Source organism: Tachysurus vachellii, chromosome 16, assembly GCF_030014155.1.
Source record: "Tachysurus vachellii isolate PV-2020 chromosome 16, HZAU_Pvac_v1, whole genome shotgun sequence".
NCBI classification, from domain to species: Eukaryota; Metazoa; Chordata; class Actinopteri; order Siluriformes; family Bagridae; genus Tachysurus; species Tachysurus vachellii.
In genome coordinates, this window is record NC_083475.1 from 10,240,683 (window position 1) to 10,263,182 (window position 22,500).

General features: G+C 39.9%; 1 protein-coding gene across 17 annotated transcripts in view; it reads left to right on the forward strand.

Annotated features, from left to right (window-relative positions):
• The window catches only part of celf2 (cugbp, Elav-like family member 2), a 142,916-nt gene that overhangs the window by 68,054 nt on the left and 52,362 nt on the right, over positions 1-22,500 (forward strand). The window lies entirely within an intron of this gene.

Consider the following 22,500-nt stretch of genomic DNA (forward strand, 5'->3'; position numbering starts at 1 on the left):
CTTTTATTCTTTGCCTCATTGCTGCTTGCTTCCTAGAGCTCTCATAATCACTCCCTGCATCCTCTCTCTCTCTCTTCCTCTCCCTCTGTCTCTCTCTCTCTCCCCCTCTCTGCGTTAAATGTTTTTCTCATCGCAGGCAGCTCTTCAGAATGAGAGCTCATTATTTGCAGCTAGAGGGAGCGGAATGCGGGATTATGGGAGACTTTTTAGTTCTTATTTCTGCTGCCATTTTATAAAGCAACCATTACAGAGCAAAAGAACACACACACACACACACACGCACACACAGGCACACTTGTGTTACCATCCTTACAGGGTTTTTCTATTAACCGGAGTATTACTGTAGTATACTAGAGCCAAATATTGCTCTATGACAGAATATGATTCTACAGTGTATTTCCACCATTCTGGGGACATTGAGTCCCCACACAGAGCTAAATATTCTGTCCACACACATTGAAACACAGCTGTGCACCATATCCTTATATGTGAATGTGTGTGCATCTGTTCTATACTTTTGTTGTGTACTCTCTCTCTCTCTCTCTCTCTCACACACACACACACACACACACCTCATAGGCTACTGAGCCGATGCTGTTTCTAATTGCCTCCGTGCCCCCCACCGTTCTCCCATGAGTCGTTTCCTGCCTGTGATGGCACCTTCATTAAAGTGCACACACACACACACACACACACACACACACACACACACACAGTGCCCTAGTCACGTAGCCCTTTATCACAGACAAGGTGCCAGTGTCTGATCTGGAACATTCTGCATTATTCCACTTCAAAAAATGCTAATATACTGGACTAAACTCATCATTTTCTTAAGTAACTGAAGTATAATCACCCCCAAAAAAGCGTTAACACATTAAGCCTGCTTTAAACTTAGATATTCATCAATTAGTAATGTCCTCTTAATTCTGTTTGAATAGGAGGGATCTCTGCCTTGTCAATCACAGCACCACTAACCAATTGTGGTTGTCCGTTAGCTCCTGTATGCGGAAGAGGGCAGTCCGTTTTTTTCTCTATGTGTTTAGGGGTAGAAATTCAAGAAGTTCCGGTAGCCAGGCATTCAGGAAGCATATGATACCCTTTGCCTTACTATTTCTGGTCCACAAACGAGAACTAGACAGAGAGAGAAATGAGGTATCACAATGTGTTTGTGAAATTGTTGTCTCTGTGATGGGTAGAGAATTTGAATAGTTAAATTTTCCCAAAGACAGAAGTACAGTTAGTAAATGTAACACTGGTTATAAACACACACATTATGTTATGTAATGGTTTGCTTGAAGGAAGGATGTGCTGGGTTTTACAACATTTCTCTGAAACTGATCTGTTGCTCTGTACTGTGTCAGTAGTCATGGTGTAACAGAGAGATGAGGGTAAAAGCACCGCCCCCTCTGGATAGTCCTGATCCCGACGTGTTTGGAGCGGAATGAATAATTTTAGTTTAGTGTTAGCAGAATCTACCGCTCTGTTTGTTCTTCTTACATTCCGTCAGGAGAAACTAGTTAATGGTTGAACTTGAAACCCCAGTTTGATTGAATGGATGGAAAGAGTGAAACAGAGTTAAACAGATTTAAACACATACACGGATTGATAGATAGATCCTATCAATCCGTGTGTGTGTTTAAATCTGTCAGTAAATGGAGCAGTTATATAAGAATGCAGCACTCTATGACTCTTTGCTACAGGGACTTTGATGATTGGGTAATCAGAGAAAGATAAATGTGTATGTGTGTGTGTTGTGGGGTGGGTGTGGGGGGTTCAATAAAAGTTTGCACAAGAGGATCTGACTGTTTTATTGCAGTGTGTGATGTAGTGCATGCTTGGAGGCCTCGCTACACTGTTAAGGGAAAACTGAGAGGAGTGTGTGAGCGATTGACTTTATATAAGCCTTTAGGGTGTGTGCGTGTGCGTGTGTGTGTGTGTGTGTGTGTGTGTGTGTGTGTGTGTGTGTGTGTGTGTGTGTGTCTGTGTTTGTTGGGGGGAGGGGGGAGGGGGTTGAATTCTGGGAACAGTCTGCATCCATCTACGGATCTGTTCATGGTACTGAAACAAGACATAAACTACTGCAGGACTCACAGCAATCAAAGAATGTTGTATAAATTATCTATAGATTATTAGTCTTATCGCAGTTGGTTAAATGTGTTGACAGGCAGCTTCATGACAGACTGTAGTTGGTTCATGCAGTGGGACTACATTGGACTTTTATCAACAAATACTATATTTAGGATACTTTCTTGATTATCTGATCTATTTCTTCGGCAGTAATATAACTGCTGATATCTGTCAGTAAATGAATTGGAATAACTTCAGAGTAGAGTGAGAGAGAAAGAGAGAGAGAGAGAAATAGAGAGAGAGAGAGAGAGAGAGAGAGAGAGAGAGATGAGGAGTAAATTTCTCTCAGTTGTTCCATTTCAGACATCTGCTTTTCATCATCAATGTTTATTGTTTTGCTTATTTTTTCCCCTCTGTTCCCTTTCTGACTTTTTCAACCTCACACACACACACACACACACACACACACATACACACACAATGTACTTTTAAAAAGTGAGGAACTGTCAAAACACTGATTGTCTCAGCCAATCGGGATGCAGCATTCGCTTTGCGATTCAGACGCATCTTTATGAGTGCAGATGTGTGTGCTTGGTTTTATGTGTGTGCAAGAAGAAAGAGAAAGCAAGTGAAACAGAACCAGAGAGAGAGAGAGAGAGAGAGAGAGAGAGACTGTGTGTACATGGCAAACATCTGGTGTTGTTCGATGCTGTAGTTGATTCTGTAATACGTCCTGAGGCTAATTTTCCCAGAGTGGGACAAATTGAACCCGAGGGCAAAATCCTCTCTGTGTTGTTTATCTAACCAAAACCTGTACATGTGTGTGTGTGTGCGTATGTGTGCATGTGTGTTTGTGTGCGCGTATTATTTTGTGTCTGTATTATTGGAACTGTGTTGTCTTCCACAAAGTGATGGAAAAGAAACTTTAGACTCAACCTCTTCATCATTACCTAGCCAATCAGGAGCCTGGAATGGTTGCTATGAGACTAGGCAAATTAGGTTGTAATTACAACTTCCTGATGTAATAACTGATATTTATCAACCATGATGTGTAATACATGGATGAACAGTATAACTCACACACACACACACACACACACACACACACACACACACACACTACATCTGTGCTGGGTTCTTTACGGAAATAACAATTCCATCATTCTGATCACTGGTGAGTTATCACTGTTATAAAACAGACAGTTATTAGGATATAAACATTTAAAAGAAGAATATTAAAATGCAATTATTATGTGTAAGTCTAACACGGCTACACTGTTCATGTGTAACAACATTACCACACAGTCTGCCCTCTTCTTCCCTTCGCAGAATAAAGCAATTAAGTGGATTAAAATGAAGAGAGAAAACAAACATTAGAGCATTAGGTCAGTTTTTATGTGGTAAAATTCCTGACATGTAGGCAATCGCACATGGTGAAGATGTAATAAATAGAGATTAGGCTAAAATACTATCAGTATTTTGTTAATATTGATACATGGTTAAAACACACATACACACAGGTTGGTAATATAGAGGGCTTTAAGAAGCGCACAGAGGTACCGAACCCACTACCTGTAGGAGTTCTTGTGAGTTCAGTTGAAATGTGTCGTGATTCCTGCGAATGTGAACGCAACTCGCGTTCAGGAAGTAAATGACATCATAAGTGACATCATCATTTATTATTTATTAATTAATATTAATTATTAGTCAACATGGTTACAAATGAGGAGCTCTGTGGCCTTTAATAGCACCAAAATAATAAATAAATAAAAATATGATGATTCAGTATGGTTGAGTTCTCTATGCACATTAGTGAGGATGAATGCAAATGGTTCAGGAGTCTGAAACCAGACCGACTCTGCAGGGGCACCGGGAACAATCACACTCGGATTCATGCAAACGTGCGCAGTGTGAAATCCACAATAGAGTGTAAACATGCCCTGTTCCTCACAGTCTTGCTTTCTTAAGTGGGTGGATTTCTTTCTTTCTTTTTTCTTCCTTCTTCTTCTTTAAAAAAGCACACTGCTATCTTATATCAGTGTTTACGTGTCTTAGCGAGGAAGTATTGTGTGTGTATAGACATGATTATATACTGTAGTTGATGTGGTTTTCAATAGCATTAAGTTAAGTACAGAAAAAGGCCAACTAAAGTTTACAAGCACTCCTCTAAACCTAGATTGTTTGAACATCACAGTATTGTTCATCAGTGAGCTTGATGAATAAAACTGCTCCAATAAAAACTAGGTATTGTTTATTGATGGCGACTGATTTTTGTTTTAGCGTTTGGAACTCAAAAAGCTTCACCTTGCAAAACATTTCCATTATAGGAAACCTCTCTTTTTAGTCATGGTGTTGTTTTTCTACCTTATATCAATTGCCTAGCATATGGTTTATGTTAGCTAGTACTTGTTTACGTTGTGAGATTTAGCAGTACATTCCATATAGTTCATTCCTTATAGTGTTGATACATTGTGTACCATGCTATGAACTGTTTCGTTAAATATTTGGATGGTAAATGCCATCACTTTTTCTCTAAATTAAAACGTGTGTGTGTGTGTGTGTGTGTGTGTGTGTGTGGTTAGTTCTACAGGTGCTCACCCATCCTTCACAAAGCAGTATGAACAGAGAGCACTCTATTCATTTACACTGATATATGGCTGACACAATGGAAACTTGCCCAAGCAGTACACACACACACACACACACACACACACACACACACACACACACACACTTTTTTGCCATTCTGTCACTTTATTTCAAATAGAGCACTCCACAGAGGAGCAGCCAGGGGACCATTATGTAAAACTGACAGCTGTGTGTGTCTATTGACTCTCCTTTGCTTCATTAGGTCTAGTGTTAATCAATGATTTCCTTTGTTGTTCCCCATGAAGTGAGAGAGAGAGAGAGAGAGAGAGAGAGAGAGAGAGGTAAGGAGAGTGAATGAACCTACAGTAAAACCTAATGCTATATATAAACTCTGCTGAATCATATAAACAATATTAAACAACAAACAGCACACTGCTCTATCAAAAGCATTCTCCAGCATGCTCTGAGGTTTTCTATCAGACATCCACATGCATTTCTAAATACCATGAAAAAACACCAGCATTCTCCAGCTACAAACAATTCACCATTAAACCCTAGTATCTGCTATCAAACATCATTACAGAAAACATTTCTCTACCAAATACTACTGTACTTCAACAAAACCCCATCATACACCGTCAGATACCACTATTCTCCAACAAACGCCTCTATTCTCCCACAAAACCCATCGTACACCGTCAGATACCACTATTCTCCAACAAACAACACTGTTCTCCAAAAAAAAAACATCATACTGTAAACCATCAGATACCACTATTCTACAACAAAACCCCATCATACATCATCAAACACCACTATTCTTAAAAAAAACATCATACACCATCAAACACCACTATTCTCCAGCGAGCACCACTATTCTCCAACAAAACCCCATCAAACACCACTATTCTCCAACAAAACCCCATCATACTCCATCAAACACCACTATTTTCCAACAAAACCCCATCATACTCCATCAAACACCACTATTCTCCAACAAAACCCCATCATACTCCATCAAACACCACTATTCTTAAAAAAAACATCATACTCCATCAAACACCACTATTCTCCAGCGAGCACCACTATTCTCCAACAAAACCCCTTCATACTCCATCAAACACCACTATTCTCCAACAAAACCCCATCATACTCCATCAAACACCACTATTCTCCAACAAAACCCCATCATACTCTATCAAACACCACTATTCTCTAAAGAACACCACTTTTCTTCAAGAATAACCCATCAAACACCATCAAACAAGACTATTCTCTAAAAAAACATTATACACCATCAAATACCGCTATTCTCCAACAAACACCGCTATTCTCCAACAAACACCGCTATTCTCCAACAAACACCGCTATTCTCCAACAAAACATCATTTACGTTTAAACATCACTATTCTCACAATTCATCATCAGTCACTACCAAAAAAAAGCCCCAGCATTTACAAACATTTCCATCCAGTATCAGGTTCTCCAACAAACATCAATCACCAAACACTAACATTTACCATCAAACCAGTTACCATCATTTACTAACAGTCTCAACATACAGGCACAACACACAAACACAAAAATAGAGTTTACTGGTATTTGATGGGGAATTTTGGTTTTGCTTGGCGATATTACTGTGTGTGTCTGTGTGTGGAGTGAGATTCAAGGGCAAAACTTTGACTTTGAGGGATGGCAGATATTGTATGTGGGCAGAAACCGATAAAACACATGAACAAATGAATACCCACACACCCAGTGTCTGTTTTAAATAAGCTGTAGCCTAAAAAGTTATGATTTCCCCTCTCATATTACTTGTTCTCTCTCTCTCTCTCTCTCTCTCTCTCTCTCTCTCTCTCTCTCTCTCTCTCTCTCTCTCTCTCTCTCTCTCTCTCTCTCTCTCTCTCTCTCTCTCTCTCTCTCTCTCTCTCTCTCTCTCTCTCTCTCTCTCTCTCTCTCTCTCTCTCTCTCTAGGTGCTTGTTTATTACTGATGCGCTTCCTAATGGTGCGTCATCGGCATGTTTAGAGTTTTAATTTCCTGCCGGCTCACAAATGAACTCTGTCATGAGAGCAATAGGGGTGTGTGTATGTGTGTGTATGTGTGTGTATGGAGTGTATCACTAGCACCACATATATTGGCCCCAATTGCATGATGTGTAGATAATTAGTTTTCACCAGGTGTTTATTCGCAACATTAAAGTAGATGAGTGTGTGTGTGTGTGTGTGTGTATTGTGACTCTTCAACACTGAGATGCAAGTTCATCTCTCCTTGCTGTTATAATTGCAACTTTTCTTACTTCCCAGCTGATATGTAAATGTCTCTTTACATTTCTCTCTCTCTCTCTCTCTCTCTCTCTCTCTCTCTCTCTCTCACACTTATTCACTCACACACACACACACACACACACACATATAGGTACACATGTATATACCCAAACCTGCACAGAATTTAGTCTTCTCAGTTGAAGCACACACACAGTGTGTCAGATTTGTTAAGACTCATTGAGGGCATTATAATAACTCTATTATGTATGATATTGTGTGACTGAGTATTGACACGTGTTATGTGAGAATCTGCAAGCCGACTCTGTAACACGATAAAAATGATTAGACGTGTTGTCATTTATAGTATCATTCCATCCCTGATCAATAATCTCTTTAACAAACTGATGATGTAATATAAAAATGACTCTGAATGCTGTTGAAGTGTGTGTCATAGTGTTTGAGTGAAGTGTCACAGCTCAGTGTTGTGATTGGCTGATGATTTTATGTATTCTGATTGCTGTGGTTTAGCTGCTGGCTGAGGTTGGTCTGGTCTCATTTTGTGTGTATGTGTGTGTGTGAGTGTGTGTGTGAGAGAGAGAGAGAGAGTAAGGAGTGGAAAAGTTTGCTCGAACTTTGCCAGATACTTTTCATTTTTCTCTCACTTTTTGTTTTCTTTGCTTTTTTGTTTCTTGCCAAAGTCCCTTTTCCCTTGTATCTGTGACTCTCTCCCTCTCTCTCTCTGCCTGTGTGTGTGTGTGTGTGTGTGTGAGACAAAGTTTAGCATAATGAGGACAGCATATATTTTATAATGAGAACGAAGCAGATTCTTACTCAGTAAACATCAATTATATCTGTGCACTCATGCACTTTGTTGCAAGTTGGTGTGTGTGCATGAGGAAGTGAAGCAAAGCTCCTTTTTTTTTCCTTAAAAATGATTTTAAAAAGTTTTACCGTATTAAGTAAGAGCTGAACAATATGAAGATTTGGTCACTGGTTACAAGAACACAAGTGAATAGAACAATTCATTTCAGTGTTTGACTTTTCTCTAAACTCTTCAGTCATGTGTGTACACACCTCTTGTTTCTGCTGCATCGTAAAATACACAAGAGTGTTGAATGTAAGTGTGTGTGTGTGTGTGTGTGTGTGTGTGTGGTGTGTCCTCCCTTCTGCTTAAAGATACATATCTCAATTGCTCACTCAGTAAAATGCTAACAGCAGTTATATAAAACATTATTCCCTTGTTAACTTGTTTTTCAATGCTGTGTGTGTGTGTGTGTGTGAGAGAGAGAGAGAGAGAGAGAGAGAGATCTATTTTTGGCTGGATCCTTGTAAGGTTCAAACTCAGCAGCAAATGACAGTTTCAGGGCACTGACCTTTTACACACATGCACACACATGCACACATGTACACACAACCACACACAAACACACGCATACACACACATACACACACACTCACAGTTTTTGACCTTTTCACACACAGGTTTTCACTAATGGAACTGGATGGCTACCCCCTAGTGTGCATTTGTGTGTGAACGTGTGTGTGCGCGCATATGTGCTCGTGTGTATGTGTGTGTGTGTTTGTGTGTCTTGAGCAGTTGTTTGTCCCCAGAGATGTCCTTGTGTCTACTGATCGCTTTCCTTTAATTAGAATTTTCTCTCTCTCTCTCTCTCTCTCTCTCTCTCTCTCTCTCTCTCTCTCTCTCTCTCTCTCTCTCTCTCTCTAAAACACTATTCAGACTCAGGTGATCCGATCACAAGCCGGACAGTCAAGACAATTAGCTATTCTCACCTGGTGTCTCGATTGTGTCATTGCTAAACTCTTATGCACACGTTTTATCAGATGCAGGGTTGCCAAATATGTCAAAAGCAACCTGATGTAACTCCAAAACCAAATGCTGTAGTTCATACTAAAACCTAGCAAAGTTAAGACAGCATTTCCTGATTAAATTACTATGCACGTCAATATATCTGGCTGTGGGAACATTTTTCATGCAGTTCTTTTAACGGGCACAATTAAATATAGTTGTGGAGAGAGGGTAACTAACGCAGTCGCTCCTGATAGACAACATAACCAGTTTTGCTCCCTCAGACTCCCGGGTGTGGTGTTTTGTGGTGATAGACCTTATTTGTGGTGCAACACAAAAGCGTTCATAACATTTTTAAATATCGAGATATGGTTCAGTTAATATCTTTAGCAACAATAAATAAATAAATACAACCTGTAACTGGTTTCAGCATTGGACTCTGGGATGCATCAGGAAGCTGAGATGATGTTCACACTACAAATACGTGGCCTCATGTGTCCCAGACCACCACATACATGATCCCATTCACACCTGTATTTAGAACAATCCACTTATCATCTATCACAAGAGACAGTCTGTATTGAGCATGTCTGTGAATGGAGTGACACACACACACACACACACACACACACACACACACACACACACTGTGTGATCATAACAAAGCATGGCCTCATTAACTTTTGTCCACTTCACCACTTTAACCTCTTTAACTTTAGTCTACTTGAGCCAACGATTCAATAATGGCATGCACTGGTCACACACACACACACATACATACACACACATACATACACACACACACACACATATATATATATACATATGCTAATTGACCAGATACACTTAAGATTATTCAATTTAAGGGGTGATGGAACACATCTGTCGTCATGGAGCTATGCCTGCAGATATTCTATGCCCTTGTGTGTGTGTGTGTGTGTGTGTGTGTGTGTGTGTAAGAGAGAGCATGTGCATCAAATCTCATTCAAAGACTAGTAATCACTTGTGACATTTAGATCAGTTTAATCTGCGTAATCACTCTATCAATCTCTCTACTGTCACACACACACATACAGACACACAAACACACACAAGAGAATCTTAGCTATCATGATTAACTTGAGTGACAGCAAACCTGTGAGAACAAAAGGGGGTGGGACAAAGGAATTGGTGCTCTGTGCTGATTGGTTGATGATGTGCCAGGGCTCTCTGTGGAGTGTATGTAATAGGATTAGAGATTTGAGGCATGGATGGATTCCTCTTGTGGTCTCAGCTGACCGAGTGAGGCGATGAGGAGAAATTCCATGTCGTCTGTTTGTGCTCGGGTGTCTTCGTATTTAGCTTGAAGTTGCGTTAGCCACTCCTAACAAAGTGCCTGTTAGTCAATTTCATTGATTTGTTGTTCTTCAAGCTCTTTGTCTCTGAGACACACTAAGCCTGCTTTTGTGGAAAAAATAAAGTATTTGGAGTATTGTACCATTTAGTGTTTTTACACACCGGGGAAAAGAAAATATCGAATTTTGTCTCCATTATCTAAACATATGTAGGGTTAGTTGTGTAAATGACTTGTGTGTTTGTGACCAAATCAGACTGTTTGTGATCGAATTTTGCCATTGTACTGTATGATGGTATAACAGTGATAAGTAACGTGTGTTATATTTGATTTAATCTGAAGTTGTCATGATTGTTTACTTGTTTTTTACAGAAACATTAATATTGTACTGCACACACTATATTCATCTCCTCAGTCAGCTCTCAGTCTAGAGCTTTTTTTTTTTTTTTTTGACTGGAAACCTTGAAGCCGCTGTTCTGGTTTCATTTAGGAGGTATTAGAATAATTTAAAGGGTGAAAAAAAGAAAAAAAGGAAGAATACTTTATGTGACAGTAGCCTGAGAGAACAGGGAATGGAATAAGGTTTGTGTTAATGCTGTATATATCTGAAATGTGAAGCTTAATAGAACCAGGGGACGCTTTACTCAGCTTTATAGGTGACTAACCTTGAAGCACACAGGTCTTTAATTAACACACAGCATGCTTTCTTATTCCTGTCCTGAGCTGACAACACACACACCACACATACACACACACACACACACACACACACACACACACACAATATCACACAAGGTGTTTGAAATATCGAAATATGTTGAGTTATGAAATCTGCGAGTTACAGTAACAAGATCTTGTGAGTATGACGATTGATTTAGAAAGAAAAAAGTGTTTTTATATTTTTGCATTAGTCCAATTAACAGACATTCTCCATTTAGCCTTGTTTGATTATGATTTGAATCTATTTTGAAATTCAATCCTCTCCTCTCCTCTTTTACCTTATCACTTTTTGAATGTAGTGAATAAGGGGTGTGGTTTAAATGTGTGTGGTCTTTGCTTTTAAATTCTGATTCACACACACACACACACACACACACACACACACACACACACACACACACACACGTGTCCTTGGTCTCTCATCTTTAGATGTGTGCCTGCTTTTGCATTCTAATGTGCGTGTCTCTGTCTATCCCTCTCCGTGAACGAGAGATCAATGCAGCAGTTAGAAGAGTCTTCTCTCTCTCTCTCTCTCTCTCTCTCTCTCACTCTCTCTCTCTCTCTCTCATCCTCTTCCTCTCCTTTCAGAAGCATCAGGCCGTGGATAAAGTGCTCCTCATTCACAAAGCATCAAATGAAGCGACAGCACCTGTGTGCCACTGTCCTCTACACACACACACAAATATATCCATTTAATGATGACACATAACATGAATAAATGGACATCATTAACATCAGACTTTGATGCAAGTGAGCACGCACACACACACATACACACACACACACAGATGACACACATTGAGTGGTGCAACACAGCGGGTGTGAGAGATCTTACGCCTGGATTTGAGGCTTCATCTTATCCCACTGTGTGTGCGTGTGTGTGTGTGTGTGTGTGTGTGTGTGTGTGCAGTGTCAGCACAGCTTCTTTCAAGTACATTGCCAGCATATGGCTCACTTCCTTCACTGCCTGTTTTTCGTTTCCACTGGTTCATGGCTGTGTGTGTGTGTGTGTGTGTGTGTGTGTGTGTGTGTGTTTGGAGATGCTGTTAATTTCATTTGCTACGTGATTCTCTCTGTTCATTCCATTCTTGCAGTTTTTTGGCTTTGCCAGTTTCTTGCTGTTCCTGTAAAAGTCATGTGTGAAAATGTTCTGAAGATCTACAGTCTGCCAGAGAGACAGAGAGAGAGAGAGAGAAAGAGGAAGAGGAGGAGTAGGAGGAGTGGAGACATGTATCCGTGCTATGTGAACTCTGCCATCTGCTCCTGAGTTAATTGCTGCCTATGACCATGTTTTTTTCCGACCAGTAAATACGGCTGACATGCTTGCCATCCCAACTCCAATAAGCCTTCAAAACAAGCCGCTTTTCTCTGCTTTTTCTGAAAAAAAATGTTTGTTTGTGTGTGTGTGTGTGTGTGTGTGTGTGTGTGTGTGTGTGTGATTTAAAGCTGCAAAATGCTGACTGGAGCCATAAAAATGAATCCTCCCGTGAGTCATAATGCCGGAAGCGATGTAGCTCCACTTACAATGTTATGTATGTCTGCTTTGCTGTGGTCTCTCTCTCTCTCTCTCTCTCTCTCTCTCTCTCTCTCTCTCTCTCTCTCTCTCTCGCTACATATAAATGGCATAAACGTTTGAATTGCAATAATACACTTGTTAATCATATTGGCACATTAATATAAAATGAAAGATAATTACAAACACATGAAACACAAACATATCATTAAACAAAAGTATAAATAATATACAGCATAGCAAAATAGTAGTAATATAAAGTGCTAGAATATTAAACAGTAGTTATAAATGAGTGGTGTGTGTGTGTGTGTGTGTGTGAAGAAGGTTGTATTTGTGTCCTTGAAATTGTCGCTGTGTGAGTTGGAGCTGTAACAGACAGGCAGAAAGACAGACAGAGATGGAGAGGGACAGACACAGAAGAACAGATGGGGAGCTGTCAGAGCTGTGCAGAAGTTGCATGTCTCTCACACACACACACAAACACACACGGACACACACAGGTGAAGTGCAGGCCAGGGCGAGCTCACTTGTGGCAGTTTTGATGATGCTCCAGGTTGAGGTCATTATCATCTCTTCTGATGTTTGAAATTAATCTCTCCCTGCCAATACACACACACACACACACACACACACACGTACACACAATGGACATGCTGGTAATGGCTTTTCTCCAGAATCATAAGGCATGACTCCTGGAAGCATGCTGAGGTGTGTGTGTGTGTGTGTGTGTGTGTGTGTGTGTATGAGTGAGTGTTAGATGAGAGAAAGAGAGACAGTGGGAGAGAGCACGAGGTCACTTTTTTTTATGATACTGTGCTTATGAGGACAGTTGATCTGTGTAACACAAAACATGATTGTGTAAGTTATTTAAAGTTATTCAGTCACTAGCCCCCTCCCTGGTTGCCTTGGCAACAGAAGAAGGGAAAGGGTGTGATGCCAGTAGGATTTGGGCAATTATCTCATATTGCTGACTGTGTGTGTGCGTGTGTGACGGTAAGGGGGGGGCATATTTTTATATCTTGGTGTGGAACAAATGCCTAATAGTGTCTCTACAGTATATCTGTGTCTGTATATAGGTTTGGACCTTGTGGGGACACTTAGCTTATTTCCACAGGGAAAACTGCCGAAACTGGGAAAGACATATTTTGCTGTGTATTTTAGAATGAACCCCCAGCTCTTTTCTTTCAGTGTATCTGTGTACAAGTACATTATACGTTCCGTTTTAAATGACATTTTAATTCTAGAAGCAGCGGTTGTGTCTCAGCGGTTCAGGCTTTTGTTTAATGTCAGGGGTCAAGCTTCGCTGCAGCATGGCCGAGCCCTCGAGCAAGGCGCTTAACCCTCATGTCTGACCCTGTGCCCTGACCCCAGTTTCCTAACAAGCTGGGATATACCAACTGTGCTGTAATGCATGTGTGAGAAATAAAGGCTTCTTTTCCTTCTGTAAACATAAGCTTTCAGCAGAGAGATGTGAACAATCACAGCGGAGGGTTTACACGTGACACACACCTGTCTACCACTCACATGACCCCTGGTCTAACACCCGCTATTAACGTGCACCTTGAGTTATCAGGTCACGAGCGGGCAGCTACGTGTTATACCGATAAACTCTCTCTCTATTGCCAAGCTTCAGGTGTTCAACCTCCACCGTCTCGAGATGTAATATTCTGATTCATCTCAAGCTGTGCATTTTTTCAACTTCTTGCGCTTAATCGACAGCTCACATTTACTTTTGACTGCTCTTATAGCCAAGTGACGTACAACTGAGGGAGCAAGTAAATGCTGCACTTGTAACACCTAGTAAGTGGTGAATTGGCATTGAATTTCCCCCCAAAATACATATTTCTATTTACGCTTGTGTATGGTTTGCTCTGTCAGAGTAGCTAAAACTCATAAAAACCTACTTTACTCTACTGCACAAACTGCTTTAACAAGAGCTGACGATAGAGACTGGTGTTAGCAACAAGCTCAGATTATGAGCTTAAGTTCAGGTTAACATTAGCAGTATCTCTGATGTTAAAAAAGGATCATGTGATTAGCTTGATAGGATCAATTGAGTCTGAAATCAACCCACAGCAAACGTTTCCAGTGTGAAAAGAGACAGTGAAATGCGTATAGACGGAAGAAGACATGACCAGTCATGCTGTCATGGGAAAATAAGCAACAACAGACTTGGAAGATGTGGTAGCTTAGTGGTTAAGGTGTCGGACTTCTCATTAGAAGGTTGTGTGTTTGAACCCCAGGTCCATCATGTTGGGCCCCTGAGCAAGGCCCTTAACCATCCATTGCTCACTTGTATAAAATGTAAGAGGCTTTTTATAAGAAAGTCTGTCAAATGCTGTAAATGTGATGAGGCCTGACACACAACATCATTACATCATTGTTCTAAAGGTTTTCTAGAAGGTTATATCTTGTTCTAATGTTAATCTAATTTGCAAAGTGCTGACACCTGAGACTTCTTCTGTACTCGATGATAAACATCTCCTTACTCAGAGCTTCTCCTTCTCCGTGACTATACGTGTTTTTTTTATTAATAATATCATGTGATTATTATAAACCTCATGCACATTGGGTGAAACGGTATATTCTGCATTTTGGAGATTTGGATTTGTTTTTTTTTTTTCGTTTGCATTTTCAATCAAGTGCTTTTCACTTTAGCAAACTTACTGCTTGTTTATTAAAACTTTTAATAAATGCATATTTTTGTCGCTCGTTAGGCGAGTGTTTGGGCTCTGAAGTGAAGCAAAACATCTGACTTAGCACAGAGTGTGTGTGTGCGCGTGTGTGTTGCTCGTTAACAGGCGAATGCTGCATCTCAGCAGCTTCATTAGCGAGTCTGACATTTACTGCTTTATGTTTTATTTCATCTGGGGTTTTTTTGTTTGTTTTTTTTTTAATCGTTCTATGCGTTGCCATGGTAACTCAGGCCTAATCGCTGCACTCAGAACAAGTGGAGTGATTAACGCAACATTTCTTTGTGTAACACACACACAGATGGAGAGAGAGACAGAGAGAGAGAGAGAGAGTTGTGTGCTGTTTTCTTGTTTTGGTTTTAGTTTATTTGACAGTAAAGGTTTAGGTTTTATTTCTTATTAAAAATGGTTAATTTTTTTTTCTTAATAATAGTTTGAATCCATGTGCAGTAGATTTATTTATAAATCTTATTATAAAATGCTTCCCGTATTTCGTCCTCCATCTCTTCAGTATTTTGTCTCAACTGAGTACTTTATCTCTTTGTTTCACCCCTCTGTCCTCCTCTTGCCTTCTTTTTGCTCTCTCCCTCTCTCTCTCTCTCTCTCTCTCTCTCACTCTCTCTCTCTCTCTCTCTCACTCACTCACTCACTCTCTGCTCACAAGTGAATGCTGTAGTTTGAAGGCTGTGATGACGGGCTGTCTTGCTGCAGAAACCTTGACACTCTGACCTTGGACAAAAAAAAAACAAGAACACACACACACACACACAGAGAGGGAGATATATATGTATATGTGTGTATATATATATATACATATATATATATATATATATATATATATATATATATATATATAGAGAGAGAGAGAGAGAGAGAGAGAGAGAGAGAGAGCAGTCTAGAATTTGAGAAGAAGGTCAAAATTTGACAAGTAAAAACACAAGGTAATTGACTGCCTCAGTGTCTGGACTCTGGGGGTTGAAAAGGAAAACAGGATTGTGGATAAAGAGAGGATGCTGCAAGCTTTGAAAGACAAATTTTCATTAAAACCCATTTCAGCAAGTATATAAATGCTAAAGGTATGAGCTCTCAAACACTTTCATTTTGTAATCAAAGATAAATAGGGAATAATGGGGTCTTTTAAAATATTGCCAAAATAGACTAGTAATCGCTTCACAAATAAATAAATAAATAAATAAATAAAATAAATAAAAAGAAAATTCAAAAAAACAGTCATTGTAGCAAGTGAAAATCTTTTGAATGTAGTCATCTCTGGTATTTCCTGTTATGCGATTAAAAATAAATCCAGTGTGAGATTATTAAAATTATTGAAATTTTAATTGCTTTTTAATTCCATAAGCAGAACATTTTGCTTCTTGCTGGAAATAAACGCCACGAAATGATCAGCCAAGCCTGTTTTAAACTTAACGATGGTACAAAACAAAAAGAGCTTTAGTAATTGGACTAGGAAATATTTGACGTTTGAATATTCATTCATTCATTCATCTTCTACCGCTTATCCGAACTACCTCGGGTCACGGGGAGCCTGTGCCTATCTCAGGCGTCATCGGGCATCAAGGCAGGATACACCCTGGACGGAGTGCCAACCCATCGCAGGGCACACACACTCTCATTCACTCACGCAATCACACACTAGGGACAATTTTCCAGAGATGCCAATCAACCTACCATGCATGTCTTTGGACCGGGGGAGGAAACCGGAGTACCCGGAGGAAACCCCCGAGGCACGGGGAGAACATGCAAACTCCACACACACAAGGCGGAGGCGGGAATCGAACCCCGACCCTGGAGGTGTGAGGCGAACGTGCTAACCACTAAGCCACCGTGCCCCCACGTTTGAATATATTTAAGGTATTTTATCTTAAATATTATTTTCCATGTTGTTTTGTGGTCCTGTCCAGATTTGTTAGTAAATGGCTCTGTGTGTATGTAGTAAATACCGAGCCAGTTTCCTGTCACCTGTCTAAACTCGATTTCTCACTGCTGAGACTGCCATGTTTGCACTGCATGATGGGAATCCCTTCGCCATGACATAACGACATGAAAATCCACAACTATCGAGAGGTCTGTTTAAAACGGCTTATAGACATTTAAAAACTACGACCTGCTTAAAATGGCTGGTGTTCTTGCTGGAATAGTATCATGTGCAATAAAGCTGGGAAATAACAGGATAGAAGCAAGAGAGCTGAAGAAAACGACAGAGGCAGGAAACGGAGGAGATACGAGATGCCGTGCTTGCCACGCTGAGCTGAATAACTCGTTTCTGCTTCTGCAATAAGCTTAATTAGGATCAGGGTGATTTTGCTGATGACTGGTATTAAAACATCACCTGTCGTCACACACAGAGAACGAGGAAGCAGCTGTCAAACAGGCAGACGAGTGCGGCTGCTCATGTGATTAAAAAAAAAAATAGGATCACACTGTTTTTGGACACCACATGCACACACGCCTGCTTGTCAGCTCTCTCAGCTGCACATTTTTTTTAAAACTGAGGAAATTACATGTTGTCTACTTCCCCAGCTGCCTTTTAACATGCTCTGTGTGTGTGTGTGTGAGAGAGAGAGAGAGTGTGTGTTTGTGTGTGAGTGAGGGTGTGTGTGCACATGAAGAAAGAGAAAGAGAGAGAGAGAGAGAGAGAGAGAGAGAGAGAGAGAGATTCTCAGGCAGATTATAATTAGCACTATTTTGATTTATTTTATCTGTATGGATCTCCTGCTCAGTTGAGTAGAACTGCTTGGGTTTTGTACTAATGATGAAGAAGGGCTAGTTAACCATCGTTGTCATCTTCTTCTTCTTCTTCTTCTTTTTTCATTTCTTCTTATTTTTTCATTTCTTCTTCTTCTTCTTCTTCTTCTTCTTCTTCTTCTTTTTTTCATTTCTTCTTATTTTTTCACTTCTTCTTCTTTTTCTTCTTCTTCTTCTTCTTCTTCTTCTTCTTCTTCTTCTTCTTCTTCTTCTTCTTCTTTTTTTCATTTCTTCTTATTTTTTCACTTCTTCTTCTTCTTCTTTTTCTTCTTCTTCTTCTTTTTCTTCTTCTTCTTCTTCTTCTTCTTCTTCTTCTTCTTCTTCTTCTTCTTCTTCTTCTTCTTCTTCTTCTTCTTCTTCAGGTAGTTCAAGTAGATAATGTCTAGCCAGCTCTCTATTTTAGTCGCACGAAGCAACTCGATCCAAATCTGCACAAAATCTGAGGTAATATTGAAGAAACACCGGTGCTTATTGAGTATCATGGCTTATCTGAACCTGAATACCTCGTGAACTCGTAACGCTCGCTTGGCTTTGTGTTTATTTCTACAAGCAGAAAATCATGAAATCCTTGAGAGACCAATTTATTAGTAGAAATGCTTATTATTAAACGCTCTGATATTTACAGGCGCTTGCAATTTTTAAAAAATTACCTCAGATTTTACCCAGATTTGGCTCGTGTGTCAGTCTGACATGTCAAACATGAGTACAGCTATCATAGAAATTAATTAGACACCTGCCTTTACTGGTAGGAGTTTAAAAGCAAAATCCTGTGGTGTTGTTTTTTTTTTTAAATTTCACTAATTTAAGTAGTTATCTGGAAAAAACTAAAAGTTTAAAAACTGAGCAGCAGTGAAATGCTGAATAGCTTAGTGGTGAAATCCTCTGCTTGTAATTTGACCAACTTGCAAATAAAAAGATTGCAAATTTAGAAGAAGAATAAAAAACGCCTCAGCGAAATAAAGCGGTTTCGGGAAGCAAGGAGCAGTCTACACACATATTCTACAGATTCTGTATTCTTTCCATTTTTTTCTCTCTCTCTCTGCTCGGATCGTGTTGTTATCGCTGACAGCACTTATGTAATATATCACAGAATCAATGTTTGGAAATGATGTTTGTCGCTTGTGTTGAACTGATCATCTAGACATCTTTAAATCCCATTTGGATGATTTGAATGCAATAACTGTAGAATTTATTGTGGTGTATTAAGGCATCACCTCTCAGTGCATTTAATAACAGGGGATGGGGAAAAAAATGTAAAAAAAATAGGATAGAGAGATAAAATGTGCTTTTCTTGCTAAGCCTTGAGGTTGTACCGGTGCTGATTCAAGCTAGGGTGTTCTTTGTAACTGTATAAAACGCACACACACTTCAGAGGGCCACGGGGTGATAGAAAGTCTAGTTAAGCCATTAAGGCAGACAATTGGCTCAAATTGAGAGGGAGATGGAGAGAATGAATGTGTGAGAAAGAGAGAGAGAGACAAAAAGAGAAGGATGAAGAGAATGCGGAGGCAGGAGAGGATCCACTTGACAATTTAATCTAAGCCCCAGGACACACACACATACACACACAGTGTAATTTCTCATCACCTAATCAGGAGAGAAAGCATAAATGTGTGTGTAAGAGAGGAAAAAGGTGCTTCATGTATCAGCAGCAACCTTTTATCTCCACCCATCAGCTTCAGTGTGTGCGTGTACTGTATGTGTGTGTGCGTGCGAGTGTGTGCGTGCGTGTGTGTGTGTGCTTGCTTGTGTGTGTATGTGTGTGTGTGTGGGGGGGTACGGTTCCTGCTACATCCTGTGACTTGTGCCTTTGTCTTCCTGGGGTTGGATGCCATGAGCAAAACAATTAGCAATTGTGAGAGTGACAAGCAAGCAAACACACACACACACAGAGACACACACATGCACCCTGACACTCGCTGTCCCCTCTGTGCATGCTGGCTTGGTAATAGCTCCAGTGGCGGTGTGTGATGCCCGTTTTCCCTGCCGCTATTGCCGTTGAACGGCGTTGAGCATTGACTCTTATCACTGTGGTAACTACAGAGAGAATTATCAGGCCAGCCGTTGCCGTGGGGAACCGTTTTATTAGGCGATGGCGTTTAAATCGTTTAAGGATTTCGGCGTCTCTGCTGAAAGAATCGGCTCCTTCTGTAAGAGGTGGATGAACCGGGTGCAGAGGTCTGTGTTCTCTCTCACTTTGAATTTTCCTTTTTTTTTGTAGCTTGTACCTTCTTAGGTGCTGATTCTGACTCGTTATCTCATCCTGCTTTGCTGCCAAATGAGACATGGCCTTTAGAGAGGAGAGCAACTTGTGCTAATTAACATCTAACACCTCACACACGTTCTTCTCTCAGCAGCAAGCTAAATATTCAAAAGGCTCTTGCTGTGTTTGCTTTTAATGCTAGTTTCTTTCTTTCTTTCTTTCTTTCTTTCTTTCTTTCTTTCTTTCTTTCTTTCATTCTTTCTTTCTTTCTTTTTTCTTTCTTTCGATTTATGGTTAGCCTACTAGCTAACAAAGTACAGTGCTGTCATTTTGACAGTGTGCCAACGTGGCATCTATTACTTGTAATCCCCCCTATTTTTTGTTTTATTCTTTCTTACATTCTAAAACACATCTTTGTTTAAGGTCATCCTTTCTTTTCTTCTGGAGGTAACATAAACAAGTGGTCTTAAAAGGAAGAAAAATGAAGCGTTCACATTGGTGTTAAAGAAAACAATAAGAGCATACATCACTCGAGGTGTTTCTGTCAGGATCGTGCCTGAGGACAAGGCGTGCTATGACCTGATCGAATGTTTACAAGTCTTCACTTTATTGGACCTTTTTTTGTCTATTGTGGTGTAGATACAAATCAATCGAACAAAATGGCTGGTGTGTGTGAATAAAATGCAATCATTTAGAAAAGAAGAAGGAAGGAATGAGGAAAAAGTGCTGTGTCACTCTTCTGTTTATCTGCCTTATGTCCAATCTATCTATCTATCTATCTATCTATCTATCTATCTATCTATCTATCTATCTATCTATCTATCTATCTATCTATCTATCTATCTATCTGTCTGTCTGTCTGTCTGTCTGTCTGTCTGTCTGTCTGTCTATATTTAGAGAGAGAGATGTAGATATTTTGGGATGCACCAAGAAAATGAAACAGATAACACTGATCCTTTCTTCTGCTCTATTCCTCCCTCTGTATCTATTTGTGTCTGCAATTCTTACTTTCTCTTTCTGTCAGTCTCCATATCACTCTATCGTGTGTGTGTGTTTGTGTGTATTTAGCAGACATAATACTTAAATTCCTATATTATTGTTCTATTTATATAGATTAGGTTTAATTTATTTCATTAAATATTGATAGCGGTGAAGTTTTATAAGTAAAGACATCCCTCATACCTCAAAGTATAAAAGTCCAAAGACAGAATTGTTCACAATCTATAAAATAGATAATAATAATAATAATAATAATAATAATAATAATAATAATAATAATAATAATATGTCAGATGTCAAGAAGTTTGTTACAGATGACAAAAATACCTTCTATTGTGTGTGAAAGAATCCTTTAGTGGTACAGAAGTCAGTGCATGTCTACGTTGTTATTATTATTAATGTTCACTAGCACTATGCACATGTCGCATGTCTGACTCTCAGACATGAATATCTACGCCTTATTCACACTCTGATGTCATGAGACTGACATGACTCCTGGGTCTGGATGTGTGAATTGGTGTGAAACCAGTGGGACAAACATGTTAGGACAGCCTTCTACATACAGTATGCGAGAGAGTGTCACAGATCTTCTCTGTTCTGAAAGAGTTGTTGCTTTCCATTTTTCACTCTTTCACAGTGTCCTTAAACAAGTGTCATGTAATGTTTCACATGGAGGCCTATATATAGACCCTGATTGTGCAGGTCCTAGAGGAAATCTGTGATTTTGCGATAGCAGAAATAAACGTACAATCAAACAAACGCCACAATATTTGGATGTAAGTTTGAATTTTTCAAAATTCCCACAGATTTTCCAGACATTTGGGTGAGACGTGTCATGTGACATCATCACAACATGCATTCAGTTGAATCCCTCTTTGTTTCTTGTGTGCCGAACGTGAATACCGCTGTCATAGAAAGTAACTTGTGTAGTCATGAGTAGGAGCTTAAAAGAAGAACAATTTCACCAGTTCACATAGTTTTCTCTGAAAGAAAAGGATAAACATCAAAAACTGAAAAAAGATGCAAGCGATTTTACCACGCGATAAAAAAATAAATAAATAAATAAAATCAAGAAATAAACGAGGTGGGCATGGTGGCTTAGTGGTTAGCACGTTCGCCTCACACCTCCAGGGTCGGGGTTCGATTCCCGCCTCCACCTTGTGTGTGTGGAGTTTGCATGTTCTCCACGTGCCTCGGGGGTTTCCTCCGGGTACTCCGGTTTCCTCCCCTGGTCCAAAGACATGCATGGTAGGTTGATTGGCATCTCTGGAAAATTGTCCGTAGTGTGTGATTGCGTGAGTGAATGTGAATGTGAGTGTGTGTGTGCCCTGCGACGGGTTGGCACTCCGTCCAGGGTGTATCCTGCCTTGATGCCTGATGATGCCTGAGATAGGCACAGGCTCCCCGTGACTCGAGGTAGTTCGGATAAGCGGTAGAAGATGAATGAATGAATGAAGGACAATTTTCCAGAGATGCCAATCAACCTACCATGCATGTTGCTGATATACACTAATAGTTTAGTGGAGAAATTGGGGAGGAAGTATTCG